Source organism: Ictidomys tridecemlineatus, chromosome 13 (assembly GCF_052094955.1).
Source record: "Ictidomys tridecemlineatus isolate mIctTri1 chromosome 13, mIctTri1.hap1, whole genome shotgun sequence".
In the NCBI taxonomy this organism is placed as follows: Eukaryota; Metazoa; Chordata; class Mammalia; order Rodentia; family Sciuridae; genus Ictidomys; species Ictidomys tridecemlineatus.
In genome coordinates, this window is record NC_135489.1 from 93302764 (window position 1) to 93314649 (window position 11886).

General features: G+C 47.8%; 1 long non-coding RNA gene across 1 annotated transcript in view; it reads left to right on the plus strand.

Moving 5' to 3' along the window:
- LOC144370007 (uncharacterized) overlaps window positions 1-11682 on the plus strand; it is a 138848-nt gene extending 127166 nt beyond the window's left edge. Inside the window, exon 4 of the long non-coding RNA XR_013429912.1 lies at window positions 11014-11682. This is a non-coding gene — a long non-coding RNA (uncharacterized LOC144370007). The remainder of the gene's footprint in view (window positions 1-11013) is intronic.
- The last annotated feature ends 204 nt before the right edge of the window (window positions 11683-11886 follow it).

Below are 11886 nucleotides of genomic sequence, written 5' to 3' on the forward strand. Positions count from 1 at the left end.
CCAGCAGACTCCCCGAGATGTCCCAGGTGAACATCCTCCAGAGGAGGCGGCTCTGGGGTGGAGGGTGCTCGGCAAGGGGCACAACTGAGGAAATCTGAGGAGACCTCAGGGCGAGTCAACCTGGGAGTGTGGTCAGGACTGGGGACACCTGCGTCCACCCTAGATGACACACTCCTCCTGCCGCATGGCCAGTGTTGGAGGTCATCTCAGTTCCTTGATGTGCATATTTCACAAAGGCGTTAGCTTTGTGTGTAAGAATGTGAAGGTGTGTGCAATGTGTGTGTAAGCATTTGAAATTCTGTAAAAATTTGAAAACAGCTTATGATCAAATAGAAACGTCGATACAAAGGCTAGGGAAGGAAGAATAAATTTGTCCCCAAACAAAGGACCTACTCAGTCATTAACTCTGGGTGGTCCATCCATGCTGAGGCTGTGCGGAGATCTGTATAGAGAATCAAGGCAACTGGATTTCACAGAGGGTGCTTTGGTCCTGGAGGGACAGGCTAGCTCCCTGGCTACCAGTTGTGACCTTACCACCACAATGATGGCCCTTTTGTTGGGAGACAATGTAATAGGGGAAAAGAACAAAAGATTGAGAAGAAAAAAAAAAGAAGTGATGCCTTCTCTTGTTCTCTACAATCAGTTTATAACTTTAGGACATTGGGGTTGTTTTATTGAAGCGTGTCTTCGGAACAGTAAGGTTGTTTTAGGCGTTGTTGGACACTCCTGAAATAGATCAATTATTATTGCCGGCAAAGCTGAAAGGAAATAACAGCCTGCAAGTTGCTCAAGTCCTACCAAAGTCACGGTGACATTAAATCACTAGAAAATCCTAATTTACGGGATGTGAAGGGATTCTCTTCCCAGACCCTAAAATATATGGGTATTGCAGCCCTTAAATCCAACCCCTCCCCAATTCTTTGCTATTTAAATAAATTTTAAGAAACTGTCATGCTACATTCTAAATCTGAGGAATTAAATCAAGTTGTGTGTTTTTGACACTGAAACCAACAGAAGCTTGTTACTACATTAGAAATAAAAAAGGAAACTGCTGTTCAGATTATACTCAGACCTTGGGAGAAAAACACAGTTTACTCTCTAGTCACAGCAGTCCAAGAAAATGTCAGTGTAAGCGAAGTTTAATTAAATAAGTCAGAATGGAAACCTCTGGATAAGGCAGAATAATGCTACTGCGAAGTCGTCCAAGTGCTAATCTCTGGAACCTGTGACAACATTCCCTGACATGACCAAGAGGGACTAAAGCTGTTAGATGGAATTAAGGTAGCTTATCTAGTGATGTCAGAATGCAGAGATGATTTTGATGAATGAGGTGCAATTGTTGGAATCACAAGGTTGGTGTAAAGTGGAAGAAGGCAGAAGAGCTAGAAAGATTCCCATGAGAAGGATCAGCCACTGTTGGTTTTAAAGATGGAGGAGACCATGAGCAACCAAGAATATGGGCAACCTTTAGAATCTGGGAGAAGCAAGCACACAGAGGGAGTAACCACGTGTGGACATGGCCTTTAAAACCCCTCACTGCACCAGGTCAAGATACGTGAACAAACATACATTGGTCATGTGCTATCGATTAATCCGACAATTCACGGGTCCCAAGAGGGGGAAAGAAAGGTCCAACAGCACTCTAGAAAAACAGAAGGTCCAGGAAAATGACTTTGCCTTAACATCTACTGAGACTTTCCATGTGCTTTTTATATATAAAAAGGGCTGTGAGGTGGTTTCCTCCGTGTCACACGTAGAACGTAGCTCAGTGCATCCACGTGAATGTCGGAACAACAATGACTCTTCCCAGGGAACCAGTGGGAAAGTTAACATAACGTGCATCCATTTATAGAAAGCCCACATTTAACATTTAAATGCTAGAGAAAAAAATGTGATTAAAGTGTTAACCCATCTGTTGAGATGAAAATAGCATGTGTTATTACCTTTCCTTCCAGATCACTTAGTAAATCCATGTGATTTTTTTTTTTGTGGGAAAGTATTTCAAAATGTCATTATATAAAAATAAAGATGGAGTCAAATTCCAAAATTCTCTTTAAATTCCATGCTTATCAATGTACTTTTTAAATTTCTTTTTAGTTGTTGATAGGCCTTTTTTTAAATTTATTTACATGCAGTGCTGAGAATCGAACCCAGTGCCTCACACATGCCAGGAAATTGCTCTACTGTTGAGCCCCAGCCCCAGCCCTATCAATGTATTTTTGAAAGGAATTATTCACTAAGTAGGATGCATAAATAATAAAAAACTATTGTTTTTAAAGATCTCAACTGACACATAGAAAATGAAAACCACCAGAATAAAAAAAAAAAATAGAACTTTTTCTCTAGGTCCAGGCCACCATATCTATGTCTCTTCTATTTTGATTTGTTACTATCCAGAAATAATCAGTACATGCCATTTTTCTATTTCACAGAAATTCCTTTAATGCAAGCTTGGGAACAAGCTTGGGAATGATGGGATTTTTGTTCAGTCTGGTAACTGCCACAGTGTACATCTTGGTCATTTAAGTATTTTAAACGACTGTTGTGTCCTGCTGGGTTGGTCTGTTATGTAAGACATACGCAACACAGCTCACACACAGCTGGGGTTTTGCAGTGAGCCCAACCACCCCAGACCCCATGTCCCCAAATGTGGGCTTTTTGCATTAAAACACCAATGAAGTGTGAGGGCAGGTATTTTAAGCAGGATTTTCATGCATCTTTATTGGGCAATTAGACTGCAGAGGCTACTTTAATGAGCTCTTATTTCCAAAGAAATAATTAGCTCCAGTTGTATTATTTTGACCTATGACTACTTCTTCATGAATAAAATAATTCAACTGTTATGGGCTGAATTAGGTCCTGACCCCAAATCTGCATGTGGAAACCCTAACCCCCCAGTACCTCAGAGTCTGGCAATATTTGACAGTCGGGTCTTTGAAGAGGCCATGAAGTTGAAATGAGGTCCTAGAGTGAGCCCTGATCCAAGCTGATTGGTGTCCTTTGAAGGAGAGATTGGGATGCAGACATGCGCAGAGGAGCGCAGACGTGAATCTGCGGGGAGAAGCTGGCCACCAAGGGCTCAGAAGAAGCCGGCTTTGCCAACACGGTGACGTGGAATTGGGCAGGTTCTCGTGAATTCGAGGAACGAAATCCACAGACACGAGAGTGAAAGCCAAGTCACAGGATTTACTAGAGTAACAGAAAGAAGGCAGAGCTCCCCAAGGGGTGGGGCCCCAAGAGAGGGCTGCCTAGGGGTGCCTGTGGTCCAGGGGCTGTGAAAGGCAGACCTGATGCCCCTGTGCCTTGGATTGGTGGGGTGAGGAATGCTAGCCCGGACCAATCAAGCTGTTTAAGCTCTGAGTTTAAAAAGGCAATTAGAAGTGCACAGCCATCCCTTATTTACCTAATTAAGGGAACAGGCCCAACCCTGTGGTTTGACATGTCTTTTGGGGAGAGAGAGCCCCTCAGGTCAGGGTCTACTCTGTGGTCCACGGTTGCTGGAGGTCAGGGCAAGGGCAACGGAGGAAGGGCCGCGGCTGCAGCTGTGAGGAGCAGAAATAGGAATATCAACTCAGAAGGAATCGCTGTGGCTAGAGCTGCCGGGGAGCAGCACTGCACAGGGAGATCTCCAGATGATTCTGGTCCTTCTCCAAGGCCCTCATCCTGGCTGTCTGGGCGTCTCGATCTCAGACTTTGGGCCTCCAGAATAGTGAGAGCCTACATTTCCATGAATCAGCCCCGTCGCTGGTGCTTTGTTATGGCGGCCCCAGCTGATAAATGCAGCCCCTTGACAAAGATCTGCCGCTGGGTCTTCAGAGAGCGGGAAGGAGTTAGAGGAAGCGCATCGGAGCAGCCTCTTTACCACGTTCCACATTCGTTCAATCCAGCAGCCCCGGGAAGGCACTGCAGGTCTCTGCCTGGGCTTGTCTCCATTTGCTGCGTGTCCTCGGCTGCCTTCTGGGGGCTCCTCCTTGCCTTCTTCGCCAGTTTCTTCCTCTGCTTGTTGACCTCTGCTTTCTTCTCACCTGGGGCAGGTCCAATCTGAGCTCCCTGAACAGGTTTTCTTTTTCTTTCTTTTTTGGTGCCAGGGATGGAACCCCAAGGCCTTTAACCACCCAGCCACCTCCTCAGCCCTTTTTATTTTTTATTTTGAGACGGGGTCTCTCTTCAGTGGCTGCCATCATCCTCCTGCCTCAGCCTCCTACACTGCTGGGATTGCAGGTGTGCACCACTGCACCTGGCCCCGAACAGGTTTTCTAAGGGGCACGTGGGCCACCTCATTCCCAGTACCACTGGGCTCTGTCTCCAGGCTCCACCCCGCTCTCGGCCTTTGCCCACCCCTGGAATGCCCCTCCACCCTTGCTCCCCAGACAGCCCAGAGGCTTCCATTGTGGAGACCCACCTGCCGTCCTGAGCGCTGGACTGGCCCCTGTGTGCTCCCAGGATGCCCACCACCTCCCTCTGCCCTGGCGCTGTGGGGTTGCCATGAACAGAGCCGGGCATGGTCCTTTTGCCCTCCAGAGAGGGAGCTCCCTGGGAGGCAGGCAGGAGGGAAAGGTAGAAGCTTTTCCCTTTGCTGCAATTATCACAATAGGGAGGGACAAAAATGTACCTTCCAGAAATCACTTCTCCAAGAATCCCACTCAGGAAAACAAGACAACCAGCGAGGTGGACCGTTTTTCATCTGTTTTTTCATTTTTAATATTCATTTTTTTTCACTTTGAGTTACAGAGCTGATTTTATCACCGAACAACATAAACAATTGCTTTCATTTCATTGAAAATCTGTTTTGAAAAAAATGTATGATGGAGTAGCACAGAAGAAATTAGGACAGACAGCAAGGAGTCACAGAGGGACAGAGGGAGACCGCAGATTTATATCTAAACTCCCCATGAACATGCTCCCTATACCCCCCACCCCCGGCTGTTTCCCTCCAGGCCTGAATTTGTAAGAGGTCCAGTAGACCTTAGAGTCCCCTTAGTCCTGTCCACAGTGCCTACGCGCCTTGTTAACTCACGGGACATAGTTTTAGGCTGATTACAAGAAGCCTAGAGAGAGCTACTGTTGGGGACCTAAGATGTGGGCGTAACTGGACCACCGTGCCCGGCTCTGTGCTGTGTGATGGAAGGAGTCCAGCTCATGGAGCTGATGCCCCCCCTGTTCATTCACAAGATTTCCTTTACAGGAAGAGGCCTGAGACCCCCGGGCGGTCCCACCCTTGGATGCCTACACCCTCCCTTTGGGTGCACGTCCTCCTCTGTTGCAATAAATCTCCTGCGTCACTGAGGAAATCTCTGCTGCGGTCTCTTTTGAGTATCCTGAAATCCTTTCTGTGGTGTCAATCAAGAACCTGCCAGAGCAGAGCTGAGCTCCCTTGGACCTCCTTGGACCCCAGGTGGTGACTAACACTCTGTTGGGTTTTGCTCGTGTTTTTCTGTAGGTGATAATGGTTTGGGCTGCTTCTCATGGGTTTCAGGAGACTAAATGGTTACACACACCTAAAGTGCCTGGAGTAACGCCTGGTACCTTTATGCCCTAGTCAAATACTTGTTCGACAAAAGATAGAATTTGGGAATGATCGGCTCTGTTGTAGCCGTTATTCCTTATCCAGAATGTCCTGAGAAGCGTGTCCCCTGGACTCCCCAGGACAGCACGCAGCTGTCCTGTTTCTTTTACTCTGGTTCTTTTTTTTTTTTTTTTAAAAGAGAGAGTGAGAGAGGGGAGAGAGAGAGAGAGAGAGAGAGAGAGAATTTTTAAAAAATATTTATTTCCCAGTTCTCGGTAGACACAACATCTTTGTTGGTATGTGGTGCTGAGGATTGAACTCGGGCCGCACGCATGCCAGGCGAGCGGGCGAGCGCGCTACCGCTTGAGCCACATCCCCAGCCCTCACTCTGGTTCTTAACAGATGCAGTTAAACTTGAGGTCAGGAAGACGGAGATGCGGACTCGGGCCAAGTCCTGAACACTCAGCTCACAGGTCCTGTGGCCGGGCGCTGTTCCCAGGGCTTTATTTACATCACATAACAGAGGAGCAGAGAAAGGAGTGCTCTTCTCCCTATTTGAAGATGAGGACATTTAGACTCAGGCAGGTGAAGTGACTTTTCTAAGTTCAGGTTTGACCTGAGCCTAAGCTGTCTGGCTGTACGTCGTGTGCCGGCTTCTCCAAGTCCAGGAGGCCCAGGCATCCTGCCTGTCTCAACAGCCTGGGTGTCCAGTGACCTCAGCTGTACCCCAGGAGTCCCTCATCCAATCTGGGTTCCATCTTCCCAGACATCTGACATGTGGCCAGTTGGACCAGAGAAGGGAAATGGATTTTTAAAGTCACTCTGGAGCTGAAGGTGGGGTTGGCATCTACTGTGTGTGTGTGTAGGTATTCGTTCCGATTTTTGTTGTCCTTGGAAAACTGAGTGACATCTGGTGGCAGTACCTGCAGCCTGAGTCAAGGGCCCAGCAGCTCCCTTTCCCAGAGCATCTGGGTGTCCTCTCTTGTGGTCACTGGAACACTGTCCACCTCGCCCATTTGTCCCATGGACAGTCCTGTCGGCACACCTGGTGGATGGTGCGAGAGAAGTCTTGCCCTGTCGTAAATGCGACTGGATGGTGGAATATGTAGCTGGTTTATTTCTAAAGGGATACTAGAAGATAAAAATTGGTTTGGAAAAATTGGAAGCAGAAAGGAGGATTTTTCCAGAGTTGACATTCTCACAAGAACCCAAGCATTAGTGTGGGAGGGGCAGCTCAGAATGATAATTTACTTAAGTGTCGTAAATTGGAATGCTGATAATTAGATTTCATGTGTTGCTCATTATGCTCATTGCTGAAATGTCCAATACCCTGTTGATTTAGAGAGTGAAATAAACATTAGACTTTTTTTTAAATAGCTGTAGTGTAAAATTTTCAAAATTGGACTGTGAACAGCTCCACTGGGTTTTGTCTTTTTTTTTTTTTTTTTTTTAACCAGTTGGCCCTTGCCATTCCCTGTGCTTGTGTGGTCGCTGGGTCTTTGAGTAAGTCCTGGCAGGACGTGTCCCTGCTGTCCTGCTGTGCTGGAATCCGAGGCTCAGTCTCCCAGGGCGTGTTAACATCCGTCCCTCCTAGTGAAGCTTTGCTGGTGACTAGGTAACGCAGCAGAGGCTGCAGAGGAGGACCTGGGGCCTTGCTGGCCACTGTGCCCTGAATTCAGAAACAGTGCGGCATGTGGCTCTGCAGCTGTGATGGGCCAGCAGGCAGGCAGCAGGCAGGCGCTGGGCAGGGAGGTGCTGCAGGATTCAGAAAGAGTCCCTGGAGCCCCTGGAGGACCAGGTGTCCTTCATCTCCTGTGCTCTAAGTTCCCTAACTTGTGACTGTCCCCACTCTTGTGAGACCCGTGAATAATGAGCCATGTGTAGATGTTTTTAGAGATGGTGCCGTGTGAATCAGAGTGCCGGATGTTTGAGGACGTTGTTGTGGGGACAGTCATCCTTAAGGAATGGAAGTCCATCCGTTCCTCACACCATGAGTCCTCTGTGCTGTTCAGGACCTCGGTATCTGACAGGGTCTTGATGCAAATGAAGGTGTCCCAAGAACAAGGAGCTACGGGAAGAACTCAAATGCCGCACTTATGATGGTTGTCACTTTGGCCTTTTGACTTTACTATGCAAAGAAAAATGTGTAATTTCTTATTTGGGCAAAAACAACAGAATACAAACATCTTTGTGAATACAAAGTGCCATTCGTCACTATGAGGTCCCGTGTCAGGAACCATCTGACTCCAGAAACAGGGGGCCCAAGCAGCTGCACTGAGACATCAGGGCTGTTCCACACCAGGTCCGCCTGACCCTGGAAGGGAGGGACTGAAGGCCACTGTGTGCATCCTGCTCTCCTGGAGAGAGATGACCTCCATCCTCACGGGAAATACCCTGTTTCAAACTAGGGGGCTCACTGTCACTCAGCAGAACCACAGAGCCCTCTTCCCCTGGTTGTCCCCTGGGTGACTGCAGGGCTGGCAAAGCAGGCAGGAAGCCTTCGTCCATGTCACCCTCAACCTCATGGCCTTTACATTGTTCACGTAGCCCGGTCACCCAGGGTATGTGCCTGTCCAATAGCCAGGTCATCACAACCTGAATGTGAATCCCATCCTATATTCATGTAGAAACTACTCTCACTTGAAAACTGCATTCTTCCATGATGGGCTGAGCTTCATGCCCGCAGAAGCAGAGGTGCGGGTTTTCCATGAACTCTAAATAATCACGTTGACCACATCAAAGTCAAGTTAAGGCCAACTTAGTCATTACAGGTTTAGATTTTATTGTGAGCTCCCTTATCTATTTTTGACTCTTAGGTTATCATGAGGACAGCAAAAGCTGTCCCTTGTTTTCTACGGACTGTGGACTGTATACGTCTATTGTGCACACACGTATGCAGATGTGTCTACACACGAATACTAGCTATGCTTGCACACGTTTAAATTGAAAGATTATTCCCTTTGATAAATATCAGGCATTCAAAAAAACCTGAGAGTGTTGTTCAGTCTGAGTTGACGAGGTTAGTCATCATTTACGACATTGATCCATTATCATTGCCTAGAACCTCACTAAGGGTCAGCCTCCCCTGGCCCCCTTCCAAGCGTGTATGAAGGGCCTGTGGGGAGGGTCCTGCCAGGTGTCCTGAAGGGTGAGGCAGGTGTGAAGCACAGAACAGCCCCCAACAGACGGCACAGCACAGGGGAGGGCCCAGAAGCTCTGGGCTGGACTCAGCGATGTCACACTGTGGCTCTGTCCCATCCCCAGTTTGCACACCCCCACCCTGGGGACCCAAGGAAGATGTGATATTCTCTCGCCAGTCACCCCTCAGGGCCTCTGCAATTCCTTCTGGGGGTGCCCTGACTGTTTGCTCCCTCTGTCAGACACCCCATCCCTCAGGGAGGCCTGGTGGGTCTTCATAGCACAAGGTCATTTCAAGGTCACAGGTCAGGGCCGTCCTGCCAGGTTCTGCTCACTCCCTGGCTCCTCTCTGTGCCCGTGCAGACTTTGTTTCTTATCCTGGAGGAGAGAGGGGACATGACTGACCCCTTCATGCCTGCTTGGGAGGGGAGACAGGGTGCTGTGACTCTGTGGAAACCGAGGCCTAGAAGTGCCCCCCGACCAAGTGGGTGGACAGAGGGTCCTGCTCTCAGCTGGTGATAGACAGACTGGCCTTTGGAGAAGTGAGTAGCTGTGCTGGCTGAGAACAGACTCTGGGCAGGAAGCCAGGGAAAGGACTGCAGGTGGGGAGCAGGTGGGGGAGGGGAAGGCGGAGGAATCATAGAGACCAGTGGTCAGCCACTGGGAGGTGTGTGTTCACCAGGACATGCCACAGGGAGACTCTTGAGCCGTCCATTCAGCTGTCCTTGTTCCAGATGGGACCCTCCTTTGTCCTCTCCACCAGTGGCACTCCAGGGCCCAAGGTGCCATCCTTCCTGTTTGGAGGTCCAGATTTCCTCGCCATCCTGGTGGGTTCTTTTGGGCCACCAGATGCTCTGAGCTCTGCCCTCACCTTCTGTCCAGCACCTCATGCTCTGGGTCAGCTCAGGGCGCGTCCCCTCCTGAGTCCTTAGCACCTTCAGTCTTGGTGCACGGGGTCCCTCTGAATCCCAGGGTCAGCTCCGAGATCCATCATCCGTCCTGTCTCTGAGCCTCACATTCTACTTGGCCCTTCGGAGCCAGTAAATGCCACTGGAAAGGCTGCAGGCCCCTTGCAAGACGTTTCTCTTTTTTCTAGTTTCTTGGTGCTATGACTCCTGGCCATCTCCATCACTCTCTGATACCTACGGAGAGCACAGCTCTTGGCATTTGATCTCACTTTTGGTGGTGGTTCTGGTGAGGGGGATACTTAATGCAGTAAAGATGCTTTTGACCTTGGAGAACCCTACAGGAGAATGAAGACCCACAGATCCAACTTCTCCCCCAACAGCCGAAGACCTGTTATCTCTGAAAGGACAGTTTGACACTCACGGGGGCCTCTCTCCTTCCTATAGACCTGCCTCCACTATCAGGGTCACCCTTGCTGTACTTTTTTAAGTGGAGATAAAACCGGTGCACATGAAATTAACCATTTTCAAGTGCACAACTCAGTGGCATTTACTAGAGCTATGATATCATCCCGCCGTCACCTCTAGTTAGGGAGTTACAAAACGTTTTCATCCCTTGAGAAGGAAATCCTGTGCACATCAAGCAATCTCTCTTTATTCTGCTCCAGCTTTTGGGGAAACCATGAATCTGCTCTTTTCTCTGGGATTTCTTATAAATAGAATCATACAGTATGTGGCCTATTGTGTCTGGCTTCCTTCAAGTATCATGTTTTTCTCTCAGGTGTGACGTCATTCTTTTTTTGATGGACTAATGTTCCACCGTGTGGATGTAATACATTTTTTTTTTCCAGTCATTGATGGACCTTGAGATTGCTCCCACCTTCAGACTGTTGTAAATAGTATCATCAGTATAACTTTCCTATCCATATCTGTCCTGCTTTTATGTTAGCTGAATGTTAGTCTCTGAAACAACTGGATGGAGCTTATTTTTATATGCAATCTACTCTCCTTAAAAAGTTACCAACGGTGTGATCCCGTTGCTCAGGGAGAGACAGGCTCAGGGCAGGATAAGTAGCAGGTAGGGCCACCTTAGGTCTGTGGTTCAATTCCAGACCCATCCTCTCAGGCTTATGGAAGTAGAACAGTGGCCTGCCACACCCTCTGTCCCTGTGTGACCTGTCTCCATGTACTGCCTGGGAGCCCAGCCCCGTGACATGGAAGAAGCCCCTCAGTCTGCACAGTGGTGCTCAGTGCCCTTAGCTGTCTTCTGAGACATGCAGTTGAATTAATTCTTGCAAGAAAAAATGAAGAGCAGTAGGAACTTGGACCAAATGTGGCAAAGAGGGGAAGCTGTTCTGTCAAATACCTCGGTGCTACTACAGCCATTGGATTTCAAACATCACCTTAGAAATTTGAAACATCTATTTCATAGTAATTTGTAGAAACTTTGTCTTCATTTTTCAGAGATGAGTATGGAGGACCACAATCAAAACACGTCCCGGGCTTGTGTGGTGTCATGTATGATCACTAAGGTCATCAAATGATTCATTTCATGTCACAGCAGCCCTGTGTGGTGGGTGCTGTCATGACCCTGATTTACAGGTGAGAACCAGAGGCACAGAGAATGACGCAGATGGGGGCCCATCGAGGACACAGCCGAGTGGGATTCGAACACATCAGTCACTATGTGGGTTTTAGCACAAAAATCTGCATCTAATTTCCAATCCCCATTTAATATTTCTCCTAGCTTGAAAAAAAAAAAAAAAACAACGACTTTGTGTTAATGTGATAAAAAATGGCTACTGTGACGTTCTGGGGCATTTTTCTTTCTTTTTTTCCCCCCCATGTTTAACAGCTTTGGAACTTGACTTTCTCAGCACCTTGAAGGAATCTGTGTCAAGCTGGTTTTGGAATGATCCGCTTCTGCCTCTGCTGATGAATCAGGCTAATCACCAAGTGGGGCTATAATCTCACTTTTTTTGAGTGGTTCACGGACTTTGCTTCCTAATTTCTACCCTAATTTACATTCTAACATTATAATTCTGGAATGCCAATGGACAGCTGCATGAATCATTCTGTTCACAAACAAAGATGCAAAAACTGGAAGAGAAAATAAAGCTGTTGTGGCGTCTGTGTCACGAGTGCACGTGATTTTCTCTCCTCCAGATTTTCACCATGATCTCTTTAATTTGCTGCCTCCTCACTCATTCTAAAATAGACTTCTCTCGTCTTTTTTTTTTTTTTATGGCTCTGATGGACCAAGCTAATTAGCACAGAATGTAAGCATCTGAGAAACTCACATTTTAATCATGAGATAACTTAGGGTGTTGCTTCAAG